Raw genomic sequence first — 13,301 nt, 5'->3', positions numbered from 1 at the left:
CGGCCGTGAGCCAAAGGGCTCCACAACTGCAGGTTCCAAATCTACAAAGTCGTCCCTCGAGCTCGGCTCGGGGTGTTCTGCAGTGTCGGCCGCGAACCAAAGGGCTCCACGACTGTAGGTTTCAAATCTACAAAGTCGCCCCTCGAGCTCGACTTGGGGCGCCATGCAGTGTCGGTACCGAGCCAAAGGGCTCCACGACTGCAGATTTCAAATCTACAAAGTCGCCGCTCGAGCTCGGCTCGGGGCGCTCTGCAGTGTCGACCGCGAGCCAAAGGGCTCCACAACTGCAGGTTCCGAATCTACAAAGTCGATGGGCCGCGAGTTTGGGGCCCCCGCTATCGCAGGAAGCTTCGCAGATGCGCCCTGGCTGAGATTGGGACGCTCCATCGACTGCAGGCGCCTTGATCTGAGTGGGGGCACCCTGCCGAGTCTATTAAGAGCCGAAAAGGTGCATCAACTGCAGGTGCCATGATCTGAGTGGGGGTGCCCTGCCGAGTCTATTAAGAGCCAAAAAGGCCCATCAACCGCATGCGCCCTGATCTGAGTGGGGACGCCTTGCCGAATCTATTAAGAGCCAAAAAGGCCTATCTACTGCAGGCGCCCTAATTTGAGTGGGGGTGCCCTACTGAGTCTATTAAGAGTCAAAAAACCCCATCGACCACAGGCACCTCGATCTGAGTGGGGGTGCCTTGTCGAGTCTGTTAAGAGTCAAAGAGGCCCATCTACAATAACACGCCCGGCCAAGTTCGGGGCGCCACCTACAACACTCCCCAGCCCGAGCTCAGGGCACTGAGTATTTTTCGGTGACGCACCCCGAGCTCAGTCTTTATATAAAGGCCTGAAGTAGGCCTACTGCTCAACCTGGGTGCTCAGAGAGCGCCAGTGAACGAGTTCGGAAGCAGTAAGCTCTTCACCATCCTAGCAAGCTTGCCTAAGTTGAGAGTGAAGGCCGAGCGCAATAACTTGGCCAAAATTATCTAGTAGCGCAGAGGCTAAACTAGCAGCTCAATTTGGATTCTGTTGACCGAACACAGATCCATCACAAGACAAAGCAAGAAAAGCTCCAATGCTAGGTAAAACTTTAGAAGACAAAGTGTCGAAAAAATATATTTTATTGATGTCGAAAAGCCAAAGCCAAGTACAAACCATGCCGGCCTTGAGGTCGGATTGGACACCAATTGCCAAAAGGCCTAAGCGGCCAACTTATAAGAAAAGAAAAAGAAAACAAAGAAGAGGGAGCTCAATCGACTTGGGCAGTCTCGGGCCCAACCTCAGAAGCAGCTTTGACACCGACCTCAGGAGCAGCTTCGACAGCGGCTTCGAGAACGGTCTTCGGCCCGATCTCAGCGGTGACCTTGGCAGCATTCTCGTCCTCCATTTCAGCTCTGCCGAGTTTTGGTTGGAGGCCGCTGAGGTCGACTCTAGGGCAAAGCCGTTGGGCTTGATCAACCTTATGAGTCTTTCAGTCCCTCTGACTTTTCATGTCGAGATGAAAATAGAGGGGGATTACCGTTGAGAATTCGAGATTCCAATCCAAGCTGTCGAAACAACTGCTGCTTATTCAGGTACTGGTACTGGCTAATGCTTTTCTTTCTCCTGTCGAAGATTCTCGAAACTCTCAATCAACTATGGGACTCCTTTCTGTCAGGGGAAAGTTTGCAGTTCAGCCCTCTTCTCCCATGCGGAGTCACAGGCAGCGCCTCGGAAAAAAGCACGGACGAAGCTATAATTAATAAAAAAAAGGATAGAGCGGGTCTCCAGCTGTTGGATTTTTCATAAGTTCCAGACAATTCTCAAAGCCCTGGATCATAGCATTGGTAACCCTCTCCGCCAGCTAGTCAAGGTACCCCTTGGACTAACGAAAATTCTCGACGGCCTCGCAGGTTGACTCCCCCACAAGCCTTTCAAGTCGCTCGGCCCTTAGCCTCAGGGCCTCGGCTTCATCCCGCTAGCCGTCTAGTGCAGCTTCAAGCTCGGAGATACGGCCTTCAGCGGCCGAACAAGCCCAGGCGTGCTCAACCTCCATATCCCGAATTCGGGCGAGTCCATCCTTAATTAGGGCTTTAGCCGGCCTTGCTTTCTTCTTGGCCTTTTGATGCCGCTGCTCGACAGCCGTCGCCCTCTCCTCATCCTCGTGATGCCGCTGCTTGGCGGCTGCTGCCCTTTGTTCAGCCTCGTGCTGCTGTTGCTCAGCATCTGTCGCCCGTTCTTTGGCCTCTTGTTGCTGCTGCGCGACAGTCATTGCTCGAGCCTCGACCTTTCGTCTCCAAAGCTCGGCATGCTCCATCCTCGGCCGAAAAACCCTCAACTCCCTCCGGTAGTTAGACACGCTAGACACAAGCATGTCGACCATGTGGAGAACCTAGCGTAAGAAACAAAATGTTAGCTGAGGTCGAACACTCAAATGTGTAAAAAGAAAAAGAGTGATATCACTCACCAAGATGCTGGCAGTATAGGCCTCATCGGCGAACACGTTGAACCCCAGCTGGTCCAGCCAAGCCCGATCGCCCGGAAGCGTGGCGTAGTGAACAAGCCCACAGGCAACAGCACCAGATTTGAGAGCCATGTCGTCCTCGAACAGACGACACTCGGGCCAAAACTGCCTCCTTCTAGACTTGGAGGGAGTAAAGTCGACCCCAGTTGAGGTCGGGATCTCAGGAGGAGTCGTGACCCCGGCTGAGGTCGGGACCTTGGGAGGAGTCGTGGCCCCAGTAGGGGTTGGGACCTTCGAAGAAGTTAGGATCTAAAGCCCGCTCCCCGGCTTGAGACCCGATTTGCACAATTGGGTGGCCTTGTGAACCCCCTGAGTTTGGCCGATGGACACTGTAGCCACTTGTTCAGTAGTGCCCCTGCCGTTGATGGGGGCACCTCGACCTCCACTGAGGGGACCTGGTCGGGCCCGACCCGAGCAGGATTGGCAGCATCAATCTGAGCAAGCTCGCCCCGCTCAATCCCAGAGCTAGAGGCTGCTCCGACCCTCTTCGACTTTCTTTCGGACTAAGCTTCGTCCGAGGTGGCCACCCTCTTCCTGTACCTGGCCATCAAAGTCTCAACGTCGAAAATCATCCCTGCGATTTCTAGCAATAGAAGACTTAGTTAAAACTCCAGCATGGGAAAAGGAGAAGAGAAGTAGTTGCGACGCCCTTACCCTCGAGACGAGCAGATATCAAGGCGACATTCAATAAGGCCTCCTCGCTGAGCAGGTCAAGAAGCCTGGGAGTTCCTTCCAGCCCGAACAGCCTATCTAGAATGCCCTGTTCGGACTGCAATAAATTGGGGAGCTTGTTATTCACCGCGGCCCACGGAAAGCTCCAAGTCGGGTTAGACCCCCACGATCGCTCGAAGAAAACAAAAAATAATTAATCCTTTCACCCATGAATAGAGGAAGGAGCGCATTGGAAGAGCTTGTGGCCTCCTCGAAAAGAGAAGTACCATCATCCTTTGTCTGTGGAGTTGCCATATAATATAAAGCAAGTCCGAAAGACGTTCATCAAGGAGGGTAGACCATGTGCAAGGCAGAGAGCGAGGAAGCCAATTATCATTCTTCACGAGTTTGGAGCAAGCTGTGCGAGTACGAGATGATAAGCCGTCAGGAGCTCGTTCACAAACCCATGTACAAGAAACCTCAGCCCTGTTCGAAGTGTTTCTACATACACCCCGATCCGACCTCTTGGAGGGTTGGCGATTCGAGCCCCAGGCTCTGAGAGCTCAAGGATGAACTTAAGAGGGAAGAAGAACCGAGCCTGAACCAGGCCCAGCTCCTCTACATTGATGCTCGAGCCGGTCTCGTACGGACCTTGGTTCAACTTGAGCTCAGCCTCCTCCACATCTGAAGAAGCCTGGGCTTGGGTACCGAGCATCAGGGCTCTCTTGTGGACGACCTCACTGCCTTGGTCACAGAATCAAAAAAAGGAAAAAGATAAGAAGTTCTCTGAGCAACCAAAAAGGGATAAAAAGCACCTACCCAAGAGTTCGCCGAAGAAGATGACTGAGAGAAGGAGGATCGCCGAAAATCGAGAGCAAGGCTCGTCACGAAGGTCGCCAGAAAGCTCCAAAAACAACCAAGGAGAAGCTCGAACACCACAACAATGTCGATCAGGAAGAAGAAGAGTGGGGCAAGAGAGATCAAATAAGGACCCTAGGGTCCCTCCTGGGCCTTATATAGCCCACTACAACGGCTTTGATTGGCTAACCTAAGCGATCAAGCAGCCAAATCCTGCCGCGTGGCAGACCCAGAAACTACCTCGGCAAATCTTTCCGGATCATGGCACTAAAAGCCGATCATTATGGGGGGCACTTCGGAGAATGGGACATTAATGATCGGCCCCTCATGTTCCATCAGGCAAGGCGCTTCAGGGGATGGGGCATTAGTAATTGACACCCTTGTGTTCCATCCAGCAATGCTTCGGAAAGAAGCGCGCACATGGCACAATAAAGAGCTCCCACAACCGTTTCTACTTGGAGTAATGTGGCAACCTAAGCCACCCGAGCCCGACTCAGGAAGCCCGGCTTGAAGCCATCAGCCCCCAATAACACACCATGTGCCCTGCTCGGTGCATGCATCTTTATGAGCACTTAGCCACGATGCAGGACGACCAACAATTCAACTACTTTCTTCGCCCGAACCAAAGAGTGACTCGACCTTGAAAGTCGGGAGGCAAATGATGGGGGGCAAAATGGATCATCCTGCTCAGGGCAAGAGATCGTCCCATCTCAGCCGGGCAGATTACAACACCGACTAAGCAGGACCTCGGTCCTGCTCAGAACCCACCCGATCTCGAACTTTGCCGAAGGCCTAGTTGACCTCGGTCGGATCTCTCTGCTGCTATGACCTGCAGCAATCTCTTTATGGTTGGACCTCGGCCAGATCTCTCCATCTTCAGCGCACTCCTTACGGTCTTCAACCCTTTTTGGCACTTTGCATCTTAGAGATTTGGTTAAGCATATGAGCACATTTTTCTTTACGTCTTGTATTGAATCTTTGTGTTCATTTTGATTTGGTTGGCACTTTAAAGGACTTCTACTACGAATTCTTTAATAAGGGTGACTCCTCCCTTACAACAAAACTATTTGGAAAGCTGCCATGTCGGAGAAAGTCAAAGTGTTTCTTTGGCTAGCTTTGAGAAGCAAATTGCACATAGAAAAAAAGTTTTTACCAGCTCTACTTTCGAGAAGTCATTATATTATTATTAAAAAAATATTATATTAATATATAATAATAATTATTATAATATTTTATATTTTAATATTATATTATACTATAATATTATATTATATTATATTATATCATAATACTTTGATATTATATAATATCAAATTATATTATATTATTATGCTATAGTATATAATATTATATTACTATATTATAATAATAATATATTATATTATAGTAATATTATACTATATTATCTATTTATTTATTAATACATATTATATTTTATTATGCTCTATTGTATAATACTATGCAATATTCTTTATAGTCATTTTATTATGCCAAAAATCCTTTCTCAGCTTGTTTATCAAACATATATTAAAGTTCCACAATACTTTACAAATATAGTTACCAAACAGCAAATAACATTTTATAAAAATTGTATTTCTGAAAGTTCTATTGCCAAACAAGATCTAATTCTATGAGTACTCAAAAAGTATATTGTCCATGAGTAAATATTGTGGTCTCTTAGACATTAAATTTTATAACTTAGTCCATCTTGTTGGAGTTCATAAGTGAATACCAACGAACCCAAACAATGTTTGGTAGGGACTGAAGAAACATTTGAAATGGCAAACTCAACGATACAATTTGAAAACAAAGCAATGTTAATATTGTTAGTTTGCACATATGAAAAGTTTGAAATTTAAGAGACTCCATTTCAAACTTGTTATTGTTAGATGTATGCCCTAGAAGCCAATTTGGCTGACACATTGTTGATTCTAGGGACATAATTTTGTACTTGACTATTTATTATTGAATAAATAAAAGGCATCTTTTCATTCATATTATTTATGTGTCTATGAATCGTCCAAGGAATTAATAAGATGATGATACATATTCTCAAGAGTTGAGAATTTAAGGCATGTATCATTGGTGATTAATTTCTAAATGCTCCTGATCAATGGATCATCATGAGGACGGTGATCGATCCGATCAGTGCACAGATCACTTTCCTTCTGGATGGACGAGACTTGAGTCCACAGTGTAGGGACACTGAAGTGATAGTGTAGGTGCTTGTTAGAGAACAAGGGTACTGAGCGTGACCAAGACAAGAAGTCACTTGGATGTCTATCCACTCGTCAGTGACTTGCTTGATGTTGCAGTAGTGTGACTGGTCCTTTGACCTGCGGTGCTTCGGCTACTCACAGTGAGGTTATTGTAGTTTGACTGCACACATACATGGTCTCTAGCCATATGGGTCCATGCAGTGTAGATTGGCTGCAGTAAGTTCACTGTAGGAGTAGGGTATGCACCTATAAGGAATCTATCGACCTTGATAGAAGAGGAGTGATCCTATGTGATTTGTTAGACTGAGTTCTAAGACCTTGGCCAGGGCAGTAATATAAAGTGGAAAAAGAGTTTTCCATTAGCGAACTCAAGTCGAATAAATCTTGACATATGACAGACGATGAGGTTTGACGAGTTATCCATGACCTCCGCCCTGTAGGGATCCACGATAGTAGGACTGTATCACACGTTAACTGCACCTAGAGGTTCATCATTCCATTCTGCTGGGTAGCCACTACATGCTGCTAGGTGTCACTGGTGGATGGTGGGACTCATAGGGATTATCTTGATGATCGATAAACCCTAATGAGTTGAGTTGGAATCGTTCCAACCCATTGAAAGGAGTTTTCAATGATATTGAGATAGAGATCACAATATATCTCACTACCAGTCAGAATAGAACCTATGGGGTCACACACACTAGAAGTATTGACCGATCCGATGGTTGAAATCGTGATTAGGAATCACAGGTAATCAATTTGATTGATAAGAAGTTGAAGAAGGAACAAAGGGAATTAATTAATTGGACTTGAAACAAGAGTCCTACTTCGAGTAGGATACCTAGAGTCCTAATTGGATTAGGACTGGGAATCCTAGTTGGAGTAGGACTGGGATTCCTACTTGGAATACGATTCCTACAATCCTAATGAGATTAGGAATTTTGAATTAAAATTGGATTCCTACTTGGAGTAGGATTCCTAGAAATCCTAATTGGATTAGGACTTCGGATTCAAATAGAGTCCTAATTGGATTAGGACTAAAATTAAATACATCCTAATTGGATTAGAATTCCTTAAGTCTAAATTAATTATTAATCTAATGAATCAACATGACTCCTAATTGGATTAGGATTGAAGAGTTCAATTGAGTCATGGTTCATTCAAGTCCTAATTGGATTAGGACTAGCCTAGATTGGATCCAAATTGGTTCACCCTTGGGCTAAGCCTAATTGGATTAAGGCTAAACCACATTAGGGCCTCCCAATCCTCATTAGATGAGGATTAGGGCAACATGAGAGGGAGGGGCTCACGCCCCTCCTCCTTGGATCTCTTGGTGCGGCAACAAGAGGGGCCGGCGCCCCTCTTGGTAATACATCAAGGGCTCCTAACTTGTAGGAGCCCTAGATGTTATAAAAGGAGGACTCTTGGGGGCTGACCTAATGGATATAGGAATCCCCCTCCTCTCCATCACGTGGCCACCCTCTCCCTCCCTTGGTTCAGCCGCCAGCAAGAAGAAGGGAAAAAGAAGCCATGGCGCCCTCCTCTTCCTCCTTTCCTCCTTCCAACGCAGGAAAAAGAAAGTAGGCTGCAGGGGCCTTGCTTCTTCCTCTTCTTCTTCCTTCTTCTTCCTCCTCTCAAGTACATTCATGAGTTGAAAGAAAGAGAGGAGATCAGCCATCAAAAGTTATCTCTGCAAGGGAGCTAGCACCCCGGTGAGATAGAAAGCTTGGATCGGATCCTGCTTCGTGTGGATACCCGTAGAGGCCGGACGTTTGAACGGCTTCAAGCGAACCCTCTTCCAAAAACCACGAATTCAGATTTGCGGTGATCATCTACCCGCGCAAGGTGAAGATCTGATCTTTCTAATAGTTTTAAAAGTTTTAATTCTTACCTAATTACGAAAGGTCTCGAAACAACGTTCATGCGATGAACGTAGATCCCGTGCATGCCGATTCTGCTGCCATCTGAAAAATTTTTGAAATATCAGCGGCGTGGGCGGGTTCCCAACAGTGGTATCAGAGCCTAGGCTTCGTAGATTAAGGTAAGAATTAAATATCTAAAGGCTTATTAGATCTGAAAATTGAATGATCATGCATGCTGAAAAATTCTGCATGCAGATTTTTCAGGGGTGCTGATTTTTGCATGCTGATTTTTATGTGATAAAAAGATGATTCTAATTACATTGTTAATGGGATTACAAAGTTTAGAATCATGATTAGCATGATCAGCGACCTATGTCATGATATAATCAGTTAGTTTTCAGATCTGAAAATTATAATTATTGCATACGGTGATGATCATAGGATTCAAACCCTTTTGGTATCAAATGTAATGACCTGCGATGTGATCTGTGATGTCATGTAATTTTTTAGATGCTTGCATGCATCTTATTTGATGTTTTGAGAGGCCTGCGTGCCTCCTGAAAGGGGATGTAATTTATTTTTATTTTTATTTTACATCTGGTTGTATTTCTGTGATGTGATGTACATCAACGATCAAGCTGAAGCAAAGGCATGAGATGAAAGGTGATCTAAGCGGTTGATGGCGATGGGATCAAGAGTTGATCAAGGATCGAATCAAGGAGGCTTGGAACCAATTCAAGAGTTGAAGACCACTTGATCGATTGATGTGCATGTGCTTGTAATACGACCTAATTAGAATCCATGATCATCACCTATTTAAAGTTTAGCTTTAATTTGATGCTGCGATTATAACTGCCTCTGATGTGCCGTTTACATGTGATGTGAATGCGAGTCGGGTAGATAGGTTTACATATGATGTAGCAAACCCAATTGAGACCTAAATCAAAACCTCCTCAATCAAGTCGAGAGTAAACCGACATGAGCAAGTCATATTAGATTAATTGATCTAATTGGTGTCTAGGAAAGCATGAAAGGTGGTTACTTAATTAGGACCTTACTCTCTGAGTAAGGGGAGCCTCCCACCTGCTTACCTGGCCAATTGTTCGATACCTCTTATGAAGGGCTCAAGTTGCAAACACTAAGACCTGATTAACCAATATTAAGTCAATAGGTCTTCCACTGTAGTAGAGCTGCTAAGGCCTTTCTGATGTTGATTTGTCTCGGCTGGACACAGTGGTCAAGTTGCATCGGAGGGCTGGACCTCTCTATAGACATGAGATGTTGTAGGGTAAAGGTGGGGTTGGGCACCAATAACTGTTAGGTGAGAACCCAATGACGACTTTATTCCTACGGTTATACGGTGGGTCTGACTTAACTAAGAAATGGGACCAATAACTGTTAGGTGAGGTTTTCATGGCTTAGAGACCAAGTTACACTGCTACATGCTTGAGAAGCATTGTACAAGAGTTGTACACTCATCCATCTATGTGTCACCAATAACTGTTAGGTGAGGTGGCATGTAAATCGGTGGGACCGCAGTACCCACTAGAAACCCTAGTCGTGTGGGATTTCCGTTTCCCTACCAGGGGAGTGTGAGGGATTCGAAAAAATAGTGGGAGTTACATTTTTTCTAAAAGACCTTAGAACAGATTAGGATCAAGTACAAAAGTCTAACTAGAATCTTTACTCTCTGAGGATTATAAAGTCAGCTTCTAGACTCTTAACTCATATCCTATAGAACAACCGTTTGACCAAACCCAATTATAAAGATTGGCTCAGCAAATTTCAAAAATAGTTTTGAATTGTGAGAAATTTGGGTATATGCTAGACCATGTTACCAATCCGTCCGATCACTGATCAGCGTAAGACGCTTGTTAAGTGGACGAACAATAACAATAAAGTTAGGTGCTGCACAAAGGCATCCATGTCCAATGCATTACAATGCCAGCATGAGAACATAAAGATTGCCAGGGACATATTAAATCACCTGCAAAAGTTGTATGGTGATCAGAGTCACGCAGCTCGGTTTGAAGTGTCCAAGAGGCTCTTCAAAGCCAAGATGAACGATGGGCAGTCTGTCCATGATCATGGTTTGACCATGATAAAGGACTTAGAGAAGCTTGAGAAGCTTGGCATGACCATGCACAAGGAATTGCAAACGGATTTGATCTCGCAATCCCTTCCAGCTTCATATGAATAGTTTATAGTAAACTACCATATGAACAAGGTTGTATGCACTAAAATAGAATTGTTAAATAAATTGGTAACTACCTTAGGAACCTTGAAGAAGTTCAAGGGGCATCGTTTTCGCTGTCAAGTTGGTTTCTACTTTCAAGAGAGAGTCTATTTGGAAGAAGAAGAAGCCTGCGAAGAAGCAGAAGACTAAGAAAACACCAAGTAAGGAAGTTCCAAGAAAAAAGCCAATTGCAAGGAAAAGTGTTTCCATTGCATCATGGACGGCCATTGGAAGAGGAACTGTCCTACATAAATGGGAAGCATAAAGTACATGAAGGGTGACAGACCTTCAGAAGGTTTTTCAGATATGCTCAGGATACTTAGGGACTGTGACCTATTGCTAGCAGAAATTTGATTTCTGTATTTTATTTAGCATAGAAAGATTTTTATTTATTTGAAAAATTAAATTGATTTAACATGGTTTTAAGATTGACAGTCTCTATCACATACATATGGATGTATCTGTGAATATATCTGAGCAAACAGTGAATACCATAGGATCTAATAGATCCAAAAATGAGATAAATCTAAAGTATTTAAGGCACCTCAGGCTTGGCCATATAGGAGAAGACAGAATAAACAAATTGGAGAAACATGAGCTTTTGGGCTCATTGACTTTCGAGTCATATTTGATTTGTGAATTCTGCCTTCAAGGAAAGATGGCCAAATTATCCTTTGTAGGACACAGGGAGGTCCACTGAAATACTTACCCTAGTACACACTGATGTGTGTGGCCCATTCGATGTGCAGGCTAGGGGTTGTAATTTTTTACTTCATTTTACCGATGATTATTCACGGTATGGATATGTGTATGAGACACAAATATGAAACTTTTGAAAGGTTCAAAGAGTTTAAATATGAAGTAGAAAAACATATAGAAAAACTCACTAAGGTTCTTCGATCAGATCGAAGAGGTAAATACCTTAGTTGAGAGTTCCGTGATTATCTCAAAGAGAATGGTATAGTTTTATAATGGACTCCTCCTGGTACACCTCAGTTCAAAGGAGTGTCGGAGAGGAGGAATCGGACTCTATTGGATATGGTCCGATCCATGATGAGCTTCACTGATTTACCCTTGTCTCTTTAGATAGATGCCCTATTTTCAGCGATTTATTTATTGAATAGAGTTCCCTCTAAATCCGTTCCTACCACACCGTATGAGATATGGCATGGTAAGAAACCAAGTCTGGGTCATCTCAAGATTTGGGGATGTCCGGCCCACGTCAAGAGACTACAGGCGGACAAGCTAGAGGCTAGGATCATAAGTGCTCGTTTTATATGATATCCTAAAGAGTCATTAGGATACAATTTTTACGTCTCAGAGGATCACAATGTGTTTGTGACCCGTCATGCCATCTTCTTGGAAAAACAGTTTATCCTTGATAGAGGCAGTAGGAGGAAAATTGAGCTTGAAGAGAAAGTCTCTGAAAAGCAATGAGTCATGGATCCTATCGAACCCATTAATACAGAGCCAGTACACGATGTCCCTCAACCACCTCGCAGATCAAGTAGGGTCTCCCATCCTCCCGATAGATACTTAGGTATACTAGAAGAGGATACCGAGAAAATGTTCCTAGTGGGAGATAGGGATCACATACAGGATCCCAAAACCTACAACGAGGCGATATCTGATATCGATTCCGAGAAATGTCTGGAAGCTATGAAGTCAGAGTTAGACTCCATGCATTCCAACCAAGTCTGGACCTTAGTAGACCCACCAGAAGGTATTGTACCTATTGGATGTAAATGGATCTACAAAAGGAAGATAGGTTCGGATGGAGAGGTAGAGACCTATAAGGCAAGGCTTGTGGCGAAAGGGTATAGTCAGCGCGAAGGCATTGACTATCAGAAGACCTTTTCACCTGTAGCCATGCTAAAATCCATCCGAACATTGCTTGCCATTGCAGCATTTCATGATTATGAAATCTGGCAGATGGATGTGAAAACTGCTTTCCTGAATGGATATCTTGATGAAGATATCTATATGGAACAGCCTTTGGGTTTCACTTCCAGTGATGGAGATCACAAGGTCTGCAAGCTGCAAAGGTCCATCTATGGACTAAAACAAGCATCTCGGAGTTGGAACACTCGGTTCGATGACGCAATCAAAACGTTTGATTTCATCGAAAACGAAGAGGAACTGTGTGTTTACAAAAAGGTTAGTGGGAGTTCTGTCGTTTTTCTCGTGTTGTACGTAGATGACATTCTCCTGATTGGGAATGATATTTCCATGCTAACCTCGGTCAAGGTCTGGTTGTCAAAAGAATTCTCCATGAAAGACCTTGGGGAAGCATCCTATATTTTGGGAATAAAGGTCTATAGAGATAGATCTAAAAGGATGCTTGGCCTTTCACAGAAAATGTACATAGAGGAGGTGCTGAAGAGGTTCAGCATGGAAAACTCCAAGAGGGGTCTCTTACCCCTAAGACATGGAATTCATCTCTCCAAGAAGATGTGCCCCAACACATCTGAAGAGATTCAACGCATGAGCAAGATTCCCTATGCATCGGCAATAGGAAGCCTCATGTATGCCATGCTGTGTACACGACCTGATATAGCTCTTACTGTGAGTGTCACAAGCAGATATCAGTCGGATCCAGGCAAGAAGCACTGGATAGCTGTGAAGAACAGTCTTAAGTACTTGAGAAGAACTAAGGACATGTTCTTGGTCTTTGGGAGAAGATCAGAGTTGAAGGTAGAAGGATGCACACATATTGATGATAGAAAGTCTACATCAGAATATGTGCAATTGTGGTTCAGTAAATTGGAAGAGTTCCAAACAACCGATCATTATAGATTCTACCTTAGAAGCTGAATGTTAAGCCGTATCTAAGGGTGCAGTGGAAACCTTCTGATTAAAAGTTAATTGCAGAGTTAGGTGTAATGTCATTAGATGCCATAACACTTTACTGCGATAACATTGGCACCATAGCACTAGCTATGGAGCCATGGTCTCATCAGAAGTCCAAGCACATAGAGCGG

Source organism: Phoenix dactylifera, chromosome 6 (genome assembly GCF_051530095.1).
Source record: "Phoenix dactylifera cultivar Ajwa chromosome 6, Ajwa_hap1_PhDact_Kaust_v1.1, whole genome shotgun sequence".
In the NCBI taxonomy this organism is placed as follows: domain Eukaryota; kingdom Viridiplantae; phylum Streptophyta; class Magnoliopsida; order Arecales; family Arecaceae; genus Phoenix; species Phoenix dactylifera.
Note: the sequence above shows the minus strand (reverse complement) of the source record.